The sequence below is a fragment of the Sceloporus occidentalis genome, unplaced genomic scaffold (assembly GCF_023333645.1).
Source record: "Sceloporus occidentalis isolate IW3139 unplaced genomic scaffold, rSceOcc1.0.p SCAF_314, whole genome shotgun sequence".
NCBI classification, from domain to species: Eukaryota; Metazoa; Chordata; class Lepidosauria; order Squamata; family Phrynosomatidae; genus Sceloporus; species Sceloporus occidentalis.
Window position 1 is genome coordinate 176,236 of NW_028317294.1, and position 15,965 is coordinate 192,200.

A 15,965-nucleotide genomic window follows, 5' to 3' on the forward strand; every position below is an offset into this window, starting at 1 on the left:
GATGTCATAAATGCATAAAATACATATTTTAAAGTATTTGCTTTCAAAGGCATTAACTTAATAAATCATCTAGATGAAAATATTTTTGTCAAAACCCTTAACTCCCTTAAATTACAGCTTTTCATCTTACATTTCTTTAAAGATAGGTTGTTATTAGGAGTTTAAAATAGAAAATATATCCTATAAGAGGGATGCCACATGCCTTTCCTCTCCGTGTTTGCCACTACTAAAAGCAGGAAGCCTAATTATATAATGGGGGTGACTACAGCCAATCACAGAATTCTGGTAGCATACATGTGATTGGTTGCTCACATCCCTTTGACTTAAATGGCTCTACTATTGAGAATTGGCAGGAAGCGTACTGAAGTACACTTCCTGCTTTCATAGAGGCGGTAAAGGGGAGGAGGAAAATGAGACAGAAGTCTCAGAATGAATTGTAGTTGCAGAGCTCATTTAATTTGAATTTCTTTTGGATTCTTAAAGGAACTTTGTCATGCAATAAGTGTTGCCTTTTCATTGTGGGTAGAACTACACCTCTGTGTGCAACTGTTTTGGCAATATATGTATGTACAATATTTTCTTCTTATTGGGATCTACACATTTGCCAGGGTTATGCAAATCCTTTATTAAATTGCATATCTGTTTTCTCTTGTCATAGCTGTACAGACATTTAACAGTTTACATCAAATCAGATGCTAGTATTGTTTTGTCTGTGATCCTATGTTATTTATTGGTTCCCTGCCTTCATTTTTACAAGTGAACCAGCCCATTGCCTTTATAATATTTCTCTCCTAATGGAAAGTTTTCCAATGATCTCTCTTCACGATCCCTAACCCTCTACTTCAATCACCCTACTCCAATTCAGTGTGTCTGTTTTAGTCTGGAGGCAAAACATATACATTGAATGGAAGAGACCAATCATGCATCCCAAGCATTCATCATTATAAACTCCCTGATAGTACAGAACGATGTATCATGATGAATGGTGGATAGAATTCTCCCAAGTTGGTTCTGAAATATAATGTACAGGTATTTAGAACAAGTGGGTCAATCAATTTTATCTTTCAGAAATTCTTCTTGTACTCATGTGACAATAAACCGAAAAACCTGCGATGTTGAGGAACATTTAGATGCCAAGGAACCGAGGGACTTTAGATACAGAGCATGGCCACAAAAATATCATATGTTAGTATCCTAGTTCAAAAAACCTGATGGAAGCCAATTCACGATGGTACATCCATCTTATTTAATTTGAGTGTGGTTTGAGCGCCACTCAAGTGTGAAGCACCTTTGTTTTTCTTTAAATGATTTATCATTTGGGAATGCAGAAAAAAATACCTCCCAGCCGTTTTCTAATCTATAATTACTTGAAAGTAATATTTTTGTAGAACACTCTGTATTACATGGCTTGCGATCAATGTAGTGGTTAAAAATATAATGAGTAAATAATTTAAGATTTTCCAAGTGGAAAAAATAAATATATTACCAAAAAATTATGTAACTGTGCTATTTTTCTCCAGAGTTGACCCTCATAATTAAGTTCAGAAAGCAAAATGATGACTGATAGAATAATAATTTTGTAATAAACTGGGTGCAAATGCATAGAAATATTATTTTTGGTTGTAAACCATATTTTTATTTTATTTAAAAAAAAACAAAAAACCTTAAACCTTTCAAAAATGATATCGTTTCCTTCACCTTTAATAAGTTAGTTAATACCCGTTCCTTGAGGTTATTTTTTATTTTTCGCAATGGCTGTGGTAACAAGTTCTGGTAAATAGTGTCATTCTTATGATAGATCACGGAAGGTGCTGGATTGTTTTTCCCTTGTTTAAAAAAAATATCTCCATGGTCAGACACAAACATATCTCTATTTTTTGTCCTGTCGAGATTTATGGATTGGAAATTCCTGTTCCGGAAGTTTTGTTGCTGTGACTACAACAAAGGGAAGATCTTTTTTTTTTTCTCTTGCTCTTTTTGGATTCTTTCTAGCTTTGTTGTGTCTTCTCCCAGAAATCACCATAAAAAGATAATATTCATTAGTAATTTAATACTACTCACGTAGTATTAATGTGGCCCCGAGGCCACATTGGACATTTGTTATCCTTTAGTGCTGCAGAATATGTTATCGCTTAATAAATAAAGGATAGTATGATTATATAATGATATATAGAATATAAATAATAATAATAATAATATAATAATAATATAAAGAATAATGATAATAATAACTCCAAAAACTTAATGTCAATCATTTTATAGACTCCAATAAAAAACAATCTATAATGTATAATATATAACATATATAATATATAATATATAATACATATTGTGTAAATATAAGTGCAAAACAGTCCATATAAAAACCAACAAGATAAAGTATCTCTTGATTTCGTTATCTGATGAACCTTCATAGAAAACACTGGCCGGCGAGATGTTATTTTGGAATACAACCATACGTGATTCACGAGCTCCTTAGGCATTTCTTGCGGTTGTTTTTTAGGAAACATTTGAAATGTATACATAACGGTACTTTGCTAAATTTAAGTTATTCTGACACATTTTCCATAATGAGAAAAATATTGGTGAGAACATTTTGTTCGTTACCGGTCATTATGCTCCGAATCTTGTACATAAGAATTGAAACGTGCATTGGCGTTGCTTTCCTCCTCCTCCTCCTCTCCTGGTAATTTGCCTTCAGGGATGGAAATAAAAGCATAATTTGTCTGGTTTTTGTGACTTAAAACCTGTCAAAGTTCTCTAGTTTGAGAGGCTATGGTGGGAATTTTGGCCGAGTACAGATAGGAATCATGAAGAAAAGTCTGGGAAATGTATCTATGTTTTTTGAAGCGGACAATCACGTACTCAAGGTACTAGGTTGGCCAGGATAATTGCATTTGGCGAGACTTCATGACGTCACAATTGGTCCCATGATGGACAGACATAAAAATACGACTACACAAAAACAGATAACCCTGTGTACGGTGACACATCAACGCCGTGAAAACACCCTAAAGTGCTTATGAAAGTGTGCGCTTCCAGAAGAAACTTCACATCATTAGTAAGCACAATTAGTTACATAGTTACATAGTTATATAGGCTGAAAAAAGAAATGCGTCCATCAAGTTCAGCCTTTCCTATATCTGTTAATTTGTTGCTGTTGACCCCAGTTCGGCTCTTTCCAATCTTGCACTTACCAGGGAAAAAAATCCTTCCTGACCCCAAAATGTCAGATTATTCCTTGGATCAATAAACTGTTTCCCCAAAATTAAAGATTATATCCCTGAATGGAATATTTCTTCTGATCAGTCTACATCTAAACAACACAACTGATCTTGCTTTTAGCGTCATTTCTGATTTCTGAGCAAATACAAAGAAAAAGTTGCCACTTTAGATATCTAGAATGAGAAGAGTCCCTATACGATGAATGAAAACAATGGAAGGGTCATCCCATTCTATATTATTTCTCTGGGTCTCATTACCTATTCTGGTGTTGATTGTAATAACTCAATGGTAGGACTCTGGTCCTTTCGCCATCTCCCTTTGCATGTGACGTAGTAGTTTGTATGTGGATGAAAACACAAGTTACTCATTTAGCTCTTTAGTCTCGCCTAGAATTATTATCTTATTTATAAATCTTAGTCATCCTACATTCAACCTTTCAAACATTGATCTATACATTATCCTTCTAAATGTATCTCTCTGCTCAGTTACATACTTGGAGATGTTGTTAATAATGTATACCTCTATACAGTGCTGCTAAATACGAAGATGCTATAAAAATAAATTAATCAGTAATAATATTTCTCCTATATACCTTTCTCTATTTCTCAGCTTCAGTCTGCTTACTGGCAACATACATATATGATATACCAAAGCATAACAGTCTGACATCTTAGCAAATTATGCAAACATATGAATTATTAGTTCAAGTTTAGGCCTCTATGATATTGCAAAAAAGAAAAACAAAACACAGAATGCTCCTATCTGTCCTTCTTGGCACCTCCATTCTAGTCCTTGTATCAGCGGAGGCTCCCTCCTGCGACACACTGAGAGTAAGGTCAAGGGTCATTGAGAGAACTTCTAGTGGGCCCACTCTTCAAAGTCCATGCTGTACCCCATATAATTATACCAGTAATATTATATAGGGAGCAGTATACTAATACTAATTACTCATCTGGAAGTAGAACAATATACATCTTAGTCACTTCCTTATGACTGAAGTCCAAAGATTATTGACAGTGTTTTTATATGACGTCCAGTGGTGCTCCTTGTTTAAGTAAAGATAAAAGCAATGCGATGTATTCTTCTAAAATATACAGATCAATGATTCGTGGGGTTAATGGGAACAGCTTCTATTATCCGGTGAGATAATCCTAATCATATCCGTAAAACTATCCTTGTGCGCTATTTCTGTCCTCATTCATCAGCCTACTTTACGTGATGTGATAACGTTTCTAAATGTGTTTATTTCTATAGAAGCCTAAACAATCCGTCGGTTATTGTTACAACCTTTGATGACCTGTGAAGGTTAAAACCACTTCATCAAGCCCATCTTAATGCGTACACATACACGTGTTACCATAGATGCTCAGCAACATCAACAGATTTAAACTGAGCTATAAGATAGAGGAAGGTCGGTTAAGGAGGGATACATTACTGTTTTGATTGAGGAATCCATGACTCCAAGACTTCTCCCACCATCCATGCATACGTAAGAGGATCAAAGCGCATAGATTTTATCTGTAGCCATCAGCACTCTCCGCCAACCTTTAACTTTCTACTCTTCCTCATTACATCAGATTCCGTATCTTATAGAGGCAGTTCAGCTGTCATATGTACTTTAATGCATATAATAGCTGAGTGGTCCCTTTAATTCTTCAGAATACCCCATATGCATTTACCCCCTTCAGCCTAACAAGACCCCCCCTTATGCATATGGAGAGATTCCTTTGACTTTAATGACTGATTGGCTGGTTTTTTTGGTATGTATGTACAGTATGTGTGTTCTATATGTAATCCTTCTGACATACATTTTATTATCTATATATGCTAACTGTTTAGTAACTGGTTTTCCAGGCAGGGTTAATACCTTCTTATGGGAGAAAGTTGCATAAATAGTCAATTTAATGTCAAAATACTGTATAATGTGAACCCCCCCCCAAAGATAGTAGGGAGAACCATTTATAACGATAAAAATAGCCTTTGCTGCAAAACACCTGATACATTTATGTCATTTAGCCGTCAATAAAACCATTTGTTCTTTCTTACTATCTCAAATGTGATTTCAAAATGTAAAGATACATCAATCACTGACTGTAACAGATTTCACTGTAGATCATAAATACCAATGAATGGCAAAATATATGTTTGTGTATAGCAACAATTTTCACAAAGCCGAGTTCGTGTTTATTTGTGTAGCTTAGTAAAGTCATTTCTTTCTGTTAAATGGCTCCTCTCTCTTTGCTCAGTACCGTGTTCTTAAGTCTGTCTACTTTCCATTGAAAGAAAAAAAGGAAATTGCTGGGTTCTGAGATCTTGAAGGCAGAGAAACCCAATGTTCAGTAAGAGCAACCTGGAATTCTGCAAATTTACTCAACAACATTCTTCGGAACTGTCACCCACGTTATGTAGATCTACAGTTTAATTTTAAAGAAGGGGTAGAGTTCACATAAGACAGACCAAGCACCTTCCTAGAATGATGAGTTTTTAGGAGGCATGTTGACATTGTTCTTGATCTTCACATAATCCCAAATTTTTTTGCCCATGTTCTGCCCATTCCATAAGACGTTTAGCCTTATTGTTTTGGAGCAAATGCCAAGTTTCATAGAGTTATGGAAGACAGAGAAATAAGTTGCCTGTAAGACACTTTTAGACACTCTGATTCTTGACTTTTTTTTATTTTACCATCTACACTAAATAAAAAAACAAAACAAAAACAAAACAAGAAAACGTGTATATGTTCGAAGTCCAAGAAAAACATGTTTTTACATAAGGAAAATATTTTAGGGGAAAAGAATTTCTTGCAGCTGTTAGGAGAAACTATACAATTATTACACACATATGCAGTCCAGTCAGTTCTTGACATTTGCCAGAATACATTATAATTATTTGTACTGATAGCTTGGGGAAACTACACAACGCTTTGGAACACCAATTGGCTCGTCATGCGGCTTCATTTTGGTAATGAACAACAAAGAATTTTGTTTGTTCGGAAACTGATGTTTTTTTTTTGTTTTTTTCATGTGAGTGCAGATGGCAAGAGGTGGAATTTTGCTGCAGGCATTTATTTGAAAAACATAGGATACGACCTTATCAGAACTACGGGACATCAGGTTTGTTTTGAGTTCCTTAGCCTTTAGACGTTTGGTGATATTAAATATAATTTGCAAGAACACGATGGAGCTTAGAACAATACGAAAAGGGCTGTATTCGTTTCTGTGCCATGGTACATTATATTGGAAAAAGCTTCTCGACTTCCAAGAAAATGGCAATTAATTCTGACATATGCTAATTATCAAAAAGAATTTTGGCTATTAAAAATTCAGGGTTTTTTTTTTAGTTTTTTTTTTAAACAACACCAGCTGAGGTGCCGGTTTATGTAAGACATCTTGGATAGTACATGCAGCTCCGGTCTGGTGTTTCAGGTTCAGAAAAACAAGTCTTCGGAAGTGTAACGATTCAAAGGAAATATAAAAAAAAAATAAAAAAGTAAATAAATAAATAAATAAAAATATATATATATATTTATTGGTTATTTTTCAGACGCAAAGAACAGTGTGATATATTTTGAAATATTCTATCAGATCGCTTGCTATCTTATCCTAGCTATTGCTATCCTATTTCTTGTGTAACTCAGGAATTGCGCAACAAAGAAATCGCATTCCAAAAACCGTCTGTTTTTTTTTTTTTTGTGAATAGGATAGAAACAGAGAACCTGACGCCAGATAAGAACCATTTGGCCTGACTAGTTCCCCAATTTTTCTTGCTGCAAAGACTCAGACCCTAATCAGTCCTTGGACAGATTTTATGTAGACAAGAACATAAAGCGTAGTATCCAAGTTTTATTAACATGTTGGTTAACAGGCGCAAAATTGGTAATTTGCTTGTAGAAACTAGAACAGAAAAAGCAATAGCCCAGTGGAAAAATGATACCGCTTTAAGACGTATTTAAAGCCAAATTAGATTTTAATTTGATTTTGAAATATTAACTTCTACATGCAACATGACAACCATGCATTTTAGAATTTTTTTCCCTTTCAAGGTCCTTTGTCAAGATTATATTTTTCTGCATTATCTAATTATGTGACCGTGTTCTTTGAGATCTCATGAGTTGAGCTGAAATCAAAGGGGAATGGGGATCATGTTATTTTAGGTCTCTGCACTTTAATTGCCAGATTATTAAAAAAAAAAAACAAATGTGCAAAATAACTCTTTAGCATTAGCAGATTTTTACAATATTTTGCCACTTTTTCCCATTTTAAAACGCAAGTAGGACTTTATAAAATACCACGGTAGGCACTTAAGGGGTCAGGTTACAGAGGCAACGTGGGCAAAAAGATGGCATAGAAGCATCTGCGAAACAGTGGTAAAAGATTTTGTTGTCTTTCTTGTGGCTCTCAAATTATTCCGCAAGGATCCCTGCTTGAAAAATCCATGTCATGTTGTATTATTAATTTAATAGCGCCTGCTTCCAGACATGAGGCCATTGTCCTTTGCCCTATGCTCTAAAACGTTTCAAGACACAAGTGTTATGCTGTTGAAGTGAAGGCTGGAAGGGTCGGAATGTCAGCTGGCAACAAACGTTGAAGGAGTCCATAGGAGACCTAGACCTCGATTTAGTTTTGCTTATTTTTTTATATTTTAAATACCGTTTATAAAGAATCCAGAGGATAGATCATATGCAATATTTGAACTCAAGGGATATTCCCCGTGAACAGACTATTTACAACTTTTGAAATTATTTTACGTGTTTCTAGAATATCACGAAAGAAAAACATCATAAAAACATTAAAAATAATATATTTCACAGATTTTTAGATCTCATTTTAGAATGATTAGCCTCCCCAAACTTGCACCAAACATCAGCTCCCATATAGAATCTATTTATATTATTAATAGTTTAATTATTTACAGAATATCCAGAAATAGTGGGGAAACTCAAAAGTTCCCCAATCCTGGCATAAACCTTAAATAGAACGGTAAAGAGAAATATCTTTTGAACACATTATTGACAATGCAGAGGGAATCTGAATAAATATGTCTCGATGGCTTGATGAGGTCCTCTCTATGTGCTTCCATAGAGGTTCTCAAAAATGACTCCATCACAGCTTCACCTGGTTCACTAAGTAAAATACAACAAATAATACTTGCTGTGCTGTGATTATGCAGAGACGTGAACTTCTATATGTCTAAGCATTCCACAGTTCATTGCAAGATAGCAACAGAGGACCTCCAAAATAAAGTAGAAGGAGAGGGAAAGACAACTATCATACAGGTCCTTCCCATATGGCATGATGATGTATGACTCTCGATGATGACCTCACGCACCTACGAGGTTTACTGTTAATCAGCTTCTTCTACAGTACAGCTAATTCACTTTTCTCTTCACCTCAGTGACATCATCAAGTGACCTTCTTTTTTTAAGAAGTAACCACTTTTGCTACTATATCTGTCTATATGTCATTGATACATAAGACATGTGTATATATATATATATATATTTATATATATATATATATAGATATATATATATACATGCATATGACATATAGATATGCTATTGCAGCTTTTCACACATCATGCCAATGTTGAAATGTTCTAGACTGCGCATGCAGATTTGTACAAGATTGCAAATATTGATTACAATCTTATTAACCACAGAATGCCAGAAAAACTGGGCCAAGGACATGTGGGATAAAAACCACCTAACATCAACACTAAATTTGAACCTCTAATTAACTCAATATTTCCTCACCGTGTCTGGGTAATGACGTTTACATTAAAAATTGCATACCTTTATTCCAAAATGATCTATTTCTCATCAACATGTTGACAACATATCGGGACCATGGTGGGATTAGCTAATGTCCAGAATATGATGTTTTTCAAATTTTTTTTTTTATGTGTATTTTTTATATTGTTGATCTTATCAATTTTCCAGTGCTACAAAATATTTTAGGTATCTGACTACTCCCATCATAACAAAATTGTTTTTAAGCATAAAGTACAGCGTTCTTATATTTTTTGGGTCTATCATTTCATGTTTATTTGGCAGGCTTGCGTTACTCCATGGGTCATTACCTCATTTTTACGAGCAACACAATTTATTTGCGTTTCTCGCCATTGAAACAGATAAACATGATTTAAAATGGCTTTAAAATTTGATTAGAAAAAGATTTCCAAACCCAAGAAAAGGAGATGATTTGTGAACATATGCTGGAGTCCATAAAAAAAATGTCATGGGTAGCCCCACCATACAAGCCAATTTGGAAAACCTCTTGGGGTTAAGATAGAACGGGGACCAGCCATAATGTTCTTATCTAGAATTCTGTATATATCTGAAGCATATCTCCTGCATGTCCTGTTTTTCCCAAGACGGTCCTGGTTTTTGGTCACTGTCCCGCTGTCCAGTGTGGTCTCTAGGATCAAAGTGTGATGTAGAACCTGAAAACCCATAACCTCAGCAGACAAGAGCCGTGCTACAAATAGTCAGCATGGTTGATGTTAAGTAGGGAAAGTATGGGTAATGCGTGCTCATCGAGGGTGAATAATCAGAAAAGGAGCTGGACCCGTGTATATAAGTAAGGAGAGAGAAGTGTGTGGAACAAACAGGGAGATGGAAGGCAAAATGTGGATAATTAAAGGCAGAAAGAATACAGAGAAAGAGTAATGAAAATTCATATGAAGAACAAATAAATATCAAACGTTCACTGCTGTAGTTCCACCGTTGCATCTCCAACACGTTGTTGCTGTCCTCACATCCGTTATGTCTCTGCTGGCGTTTCTGGTTGAACTCTCTGATCTGGCGGTTTATCACTCAGGGAATCATTGTTCTGAGATGTGTGATTTACAATGTATGAGTAGGGGTCAGGTGGTATTTTGCACCTTTTAAGGAGTAAAATGTACAATTCAGAAGCTTCCTTGCAACTGGAAAGACATCTTTAGTGTGTTCCAGTCTTCCATGGCTTTACCTGTCCCAACCCTTGACTTTATGTAGCTTTTGCCCTTTTGTTAACCTTCATGTTGGTTACGTATCTGAGGCCAGGTGGCCACAAAAATGCTGGGATTTAAGATCTTGGCGGTGTGTTGGCTCCTGCACCAGTTTCTGGATACTTTAGCACCGAGAGTTCAATCAATAACAGCAAACATTTTAGAGAAAAAATGTGGGGGGAGAATAAAGTGGAGATGTATGATACACGCGGCAGTTCTAGTATCGGAATTTCTGTCTCATAACCAAAAACAGAGTGTATGGGGTTAAGGGCCAAGCAAATAAATTCTGTTAATCCCCACAATTCAAGAAAGATATGTTGGATCCATGAACAGATGCATGGTGGGTCCACCCGAGACAGAAAATGGTAAATGGTGCACGGGGGGGGGGGGGGACAGATTCCGCAGACACAAATGTGAGGTCCTGAAACTTGAGTACCAGGAACACACATGAACCATCACACTTGTAGCTGCACAAAAATGGCAACATTTTGACCCAAGCTTGAGAAAGATCTAGCAAAGTCAAAACTCAAAACGTTGTTTTTGTGGTAGAGTAAAAGTCACTGAAAATCTAAATGTTTTTGTTCTTAAAGACAGAAAAAACATTTTGTTTCACTTTGCACCTGACAAATAACCACAACTATAAGGTTCTTTTCCCCACCCCGTTCTGGATCATCTTCCATTGTAGCCACTGTTTAAAGAACCAAGTAAACACCACTCATTCTAATGAGCTCTCATCATAGATCGCATGTCCATGCTTGAATTAACAATGACGCCAACGACAATTTGAGAATTTGAGATTGAATTTATCATAATGTATCAACATCCTCTACTGTGCTGAATACTTGGTTGTAGGAAAACGACACCAGTTTGTCTTTTTCGATTTAAATTACTGTATCTGTAAACGTTACTTCCCTTAGTACTTGGCACATCACCCGTAAGATGTATAATCAATTAGTCCGCAAATACAAACCAGACGTTTGCTATTGCATGGTTACGGATTGTTTTGCAACATTATGAAAAATCCCTGCCTTGCAGAATTTTGCCAGATTTTGTAATTTGATTATATTTATCTAAAAATGTAATTGTGTATATTGAAATCATTGCAAAACAATATCAACTTTATCCTGAATAAAATATAATATGGTATATTGAGAACATTTTGGTCTCCAGATTTGAATTAATTCCTAGGGGAAAACTATTCTGAGGATTTTTTTAGAATGTGACCCCATTGATATATTTTATTTATTTATTTAATTTAATTTAATTGTTTTTTTTTTTTTTTTTTTTTTTTTTAACTCTCATTTTCTTTTCCCCTACCCTCTCTGTTCCCTAACTCTCTCTTTTCTCTTTTCCTTTTCTCTTTTTTTTTCTCTTCATGGTTGCTCTATCCAAACTCTTCTTTTTCTATATCCCTATTCCATTTTTCTTTTGTCCCTTTCGCTTAGTCTTTTATTCCACCAATTCATCCTCTCTCCCACACTATTCTTCCAACTCATAATTTCCATCCTCCCTTTAAGTTCATAAAGTTCCTCTAAGAGTTTCCTTTTTTTATCTTCCTCGACAAATCCACTCTTTCCCTACCTCCTTTCAGTTTTAAAGCTTGAAAGGTAGAGCGTTCATTGAGCTAACGAAAAAAGGGTATCTGTATCAACAACGTAAATCGGATGAGAAAAAAATTATAAAAAAGTCACCCTTAGTTTAAAGATGATATGTTTAATCAGCCGTTTCCAGCTACAATAGTCATTTACATCATTAACACCGTCTGCGCTGGATCTCTGATCCATTTCATGTTATCTCAATGGACAAAATGTGCTTTTCTTTCAAAAACAAGAACATGTCCAAGTGGCCCAAACTTTCAAACACTACATATTTACACATTCTTTGGAAAAGGGTTGTAAGGCTTTTGTGTAATTTGATAGATTCTGCTATTCCTTACTGAATTTAGTGTTTTTTATGGATTATAAGAGCTCAGTGTTTCAGCATAATTGATTAGAAAAATGTTAATTTTAATATATGTTAATTTCAATGTGATATGTTGAATTGCATTAAATGCACATATGTGAAAAATAACCATGCTTATAAAAGTTGTTAGTCTTTGAATTCAATTCCAGAGATTTAATTTCAGCGTATTGTCTGCAACTCATCATATCACAGATTCAACTTCAAAGGCTTAGCGTAACAGCCCAAAAACATCTTCTATGAAATAATATTAGATTTTAATGATATCTCGGCCAGCTCGCAGCAACACATCAGGAAAAAACAATTAACATTCTTTCCATTGTCCTGTGATTCCGTGATTTGGCAGGTTCCTTTGTAAGTGATCTCCAAATCAAAGAAGAACACTTCAATTAAAAACACAGAAACATGTCATGCTCTTTGCCTGTTTGATTGCTCAGTGAAATGCGTCCCGTGATTAATTGGTGGTTGTACTCCCTATAAAAGAGTGTTTTTTTTCCCCCAAGCAGACTCCTCGATTTTGTTTCCATGTCTACCTACAATAAAAACATTAATGGAATGAAGAAAATGTCGGTGGGGTGTCTGTTAGGGAGTCATTGAAATTACATTTTGATAGAAAATATGTATAACTTTATCTATAGATATTTGCCCCTAACAGGTCATGTGAATAAACATGTAAATTAGAAAAAAATCCTGCTTACACTTTATACTATAACTGAAACTGCACTCCGTATAATATTTGGTCAGCTGGCAAGCATACAGAAATATATATATATATATATATATATATATATATATTTAATGATATAAATTCATTTATTTTAACTTTCTTTTAAATAAAACAATGACTACTTGTTGACTGCACATAGAGCCAAAATGTTCTAGCCCTCAAAAGCAGGTGCACCAGAGATGTAAAAGGTTTTTCACACTAAAAATGTGTAGTTTCTACCAAAATATAATTTCTCTAGAACAACGGGATTTAACCCATCCTCACAACTGCCTTCAAGGCAGGAAACTGATTAGATTATGCTGGCTCTGCCACAGGCTGCCAGCGATCTCAACTTTCATGACATAAGCATCTTCAAAAAAAACAAGCTCGGAATTTTTAATGAATACTTGTAATTACGCTAAAAGCTGTGGCAGCGACTGTATGTGTGACATTATATTCAGTAGCATAACAGAATACTTTTGTGGCAAGACTTTATTTAATATATACTAAAATTCAAAAGTTTGGGGTCACTTAGGTGTTTTCATGGGTAAACAAGGAAATATCTAGCGGATCCATGATCCATTTCATGTCATTTAAATAGACAAAATGTGCTTTTCTAAAATAAAAAACAAAAAACAAGGAAATTCCTAAGTGACCCAAACATTCAATGCTAGTGCACATGTTTTTACATTCTTTTAAAAAGGGTTGTAAGGCCTCTGTTTAATTTGATGGATTCTGGTATTCCTTACTGAATTTACACTAACTGTGTTTCTATGGATCACACGAGCTCATTGTTTCAGCATAATTGATTTGTGTTACACATTAAAGCTAAAATATGTCCCCCAATGTCATAACTTGTAATAAAATGATGGAGCCCGCCATAGAATGCTCTGCTCTTGGGCCACTAATACTGTTAAGCAGTGGAGCTTTGGTTTTTTGCTTGATGGAGATCTGAATCATTTCCGTTCACAAATGCCGTGACAGAAACCTGCGGATTATTATTTTCACTGACCCTTCTTAAAGCGAAAGGTCACTGAGGTCCCTCAACAGTTCCGACCCTGGCAAATCCCATAGAAAAGTTATGGACTTTTCTGCAAAGTGTGAAACTTTCCTTCATGTAACACTTCTGAGTTGAGTTTCCATTTGAAGTAATAGAAGCTGTTGTTAATTGGTGGATGGGGAATTCTTGGTACTTTCTTAAATATGAACATGCACCACGTCACACTCCATGTTCAACCACTTCAAGTCAACCACTTCATTTGGTTCTCTTCCGTCACAAAATAATATTAAGTTACAAAGTAATGTATTATGACATTGGTGACGGTGCTCCCGACACGTGACATGGTGTAGTAACCTCTGCACCAATTCATCACTTGAATGTTTCTATTGACCTCTTTAAGAGTCCCGAGAAATAATATTAACCCAGTAGATCATAGCAGCTTCGTAGAGAAAGCCCATGCTGCCCTTTAACATTCAACCCGGGCAAACTGTTGGAGAAAACTCCGAAAGTTCCTACGTTACTGCAGATTACACACCATTCGAATGAGAGCGGAATCCGAAGTATCCGAGCAATGCTTGCAATCTTCGAAGATTAAAGTGCGAAATCAATTCTTCTGTAGCTGACTAATAATCGCTAAGTGAGAATTCATAGCTTTGTTATCAAGGTATCTACTTTTCTTAAGTAGGAGTTGTAGCCACGACCCTGGAACTACCTCTGGTTGTCAACTGCAAATCATCTGGAATGTGAAATATGCTTCGGGGGGTTTCAATCTTCATACAGCACATGTTCCTTCACTTATGAGAAAATGCTTATATTGGCATTATGCACATTTTTGGAATACCTGCTGCCAAGCTAGATTGTGGGCAGAAAGAAAACAATAACTTTGAAAAATGAAAACCCCAGGCTACCATTCACTCTGTTTTCATTCTTTCGTCGACAGGGCACATAATATTAAAAAAAAGTACAATTGAGTTTGTTTGTGTTCCAGCGAAATTTCCATTTGCATAGTATAATCAATATTTATTAGCTGGTTGCTCTTGTATTTCAAGCAAAACAACCTTATTAAACTACTTGGGTACTTAGCTGAAGATGATTGCAGCTAAGTGAAGGATTTTCATTTGGTTGAAGACGTCCTAATGTTTTATTATTGTTTTTATTAAGTTTAATTAAGTAATAATATTTATGGGGAAAAAGCAGGTACACAATATTTTTTTTATAACAAAAAAATACTTCCAATTTTCATCTATGGTCTTGGAATAGAAATATACAGCTTTTTAGTAATTTGATTTCTATAGGACGTTTAAATATTACATTGTTATTATTTTACATCTTATTATTTTATATCTTTAGCTCACACTATTGAAAAACCTATAGGAGCCACTTATATTACATTTAACTATAGATCGCCAGTAGAGCTATTATAATAGGTGGAGGAGTACAAATTAACGATAACATAAAAAAAATGGACAATTTACAAAACTGACAATGATACTAACACAATAAGAAAAAAACTGGTACAGAAGGAGAATAAGGTTCAGCTTTTGCAAGCTTACAATTTGAGGGGGAATAAGACAGAAAAAGAGGGACTGCTTGGGTGAAGGTGGGTTGATTGTAGTGATGGCCTGGAGATCTTGAAGATGGGGAGAATGTATGGTTTCTTTCAGGATGCGGGTAGCATTAAAATTAGTGTGGAGTTCTCAGAATGGATTGGGGTGTTGAAACGCAGGAGAGGGGAGGCCAGTTAATAAGTAGATGTAATATCACAAGGAAATGAATTAAAGAGATATTTTTTATAGGCAACATGATCTAGTGAGTGAATGGATACAAGGGGTGGATTCGAGGATAGAGTGGAGTCCAGTGGGACTCCAAGGCAGTGTAGATTGAGTAATTCTCAACAGTGATGGAAATATCCGGAATTATGGATAAAGGAGATGCAGGAATAACCAGAAGCTCAGTCTTGGAGATTCTGAGCTTCAGATAATGGGATGCAACCGACGATAAGATTTCAAGGAAACAATTAGTAGAAGACAGGAGGTCAGGAGAGGCAAATTAGCATGTCATCATGATAGAGATGGTACTGGAATTGAG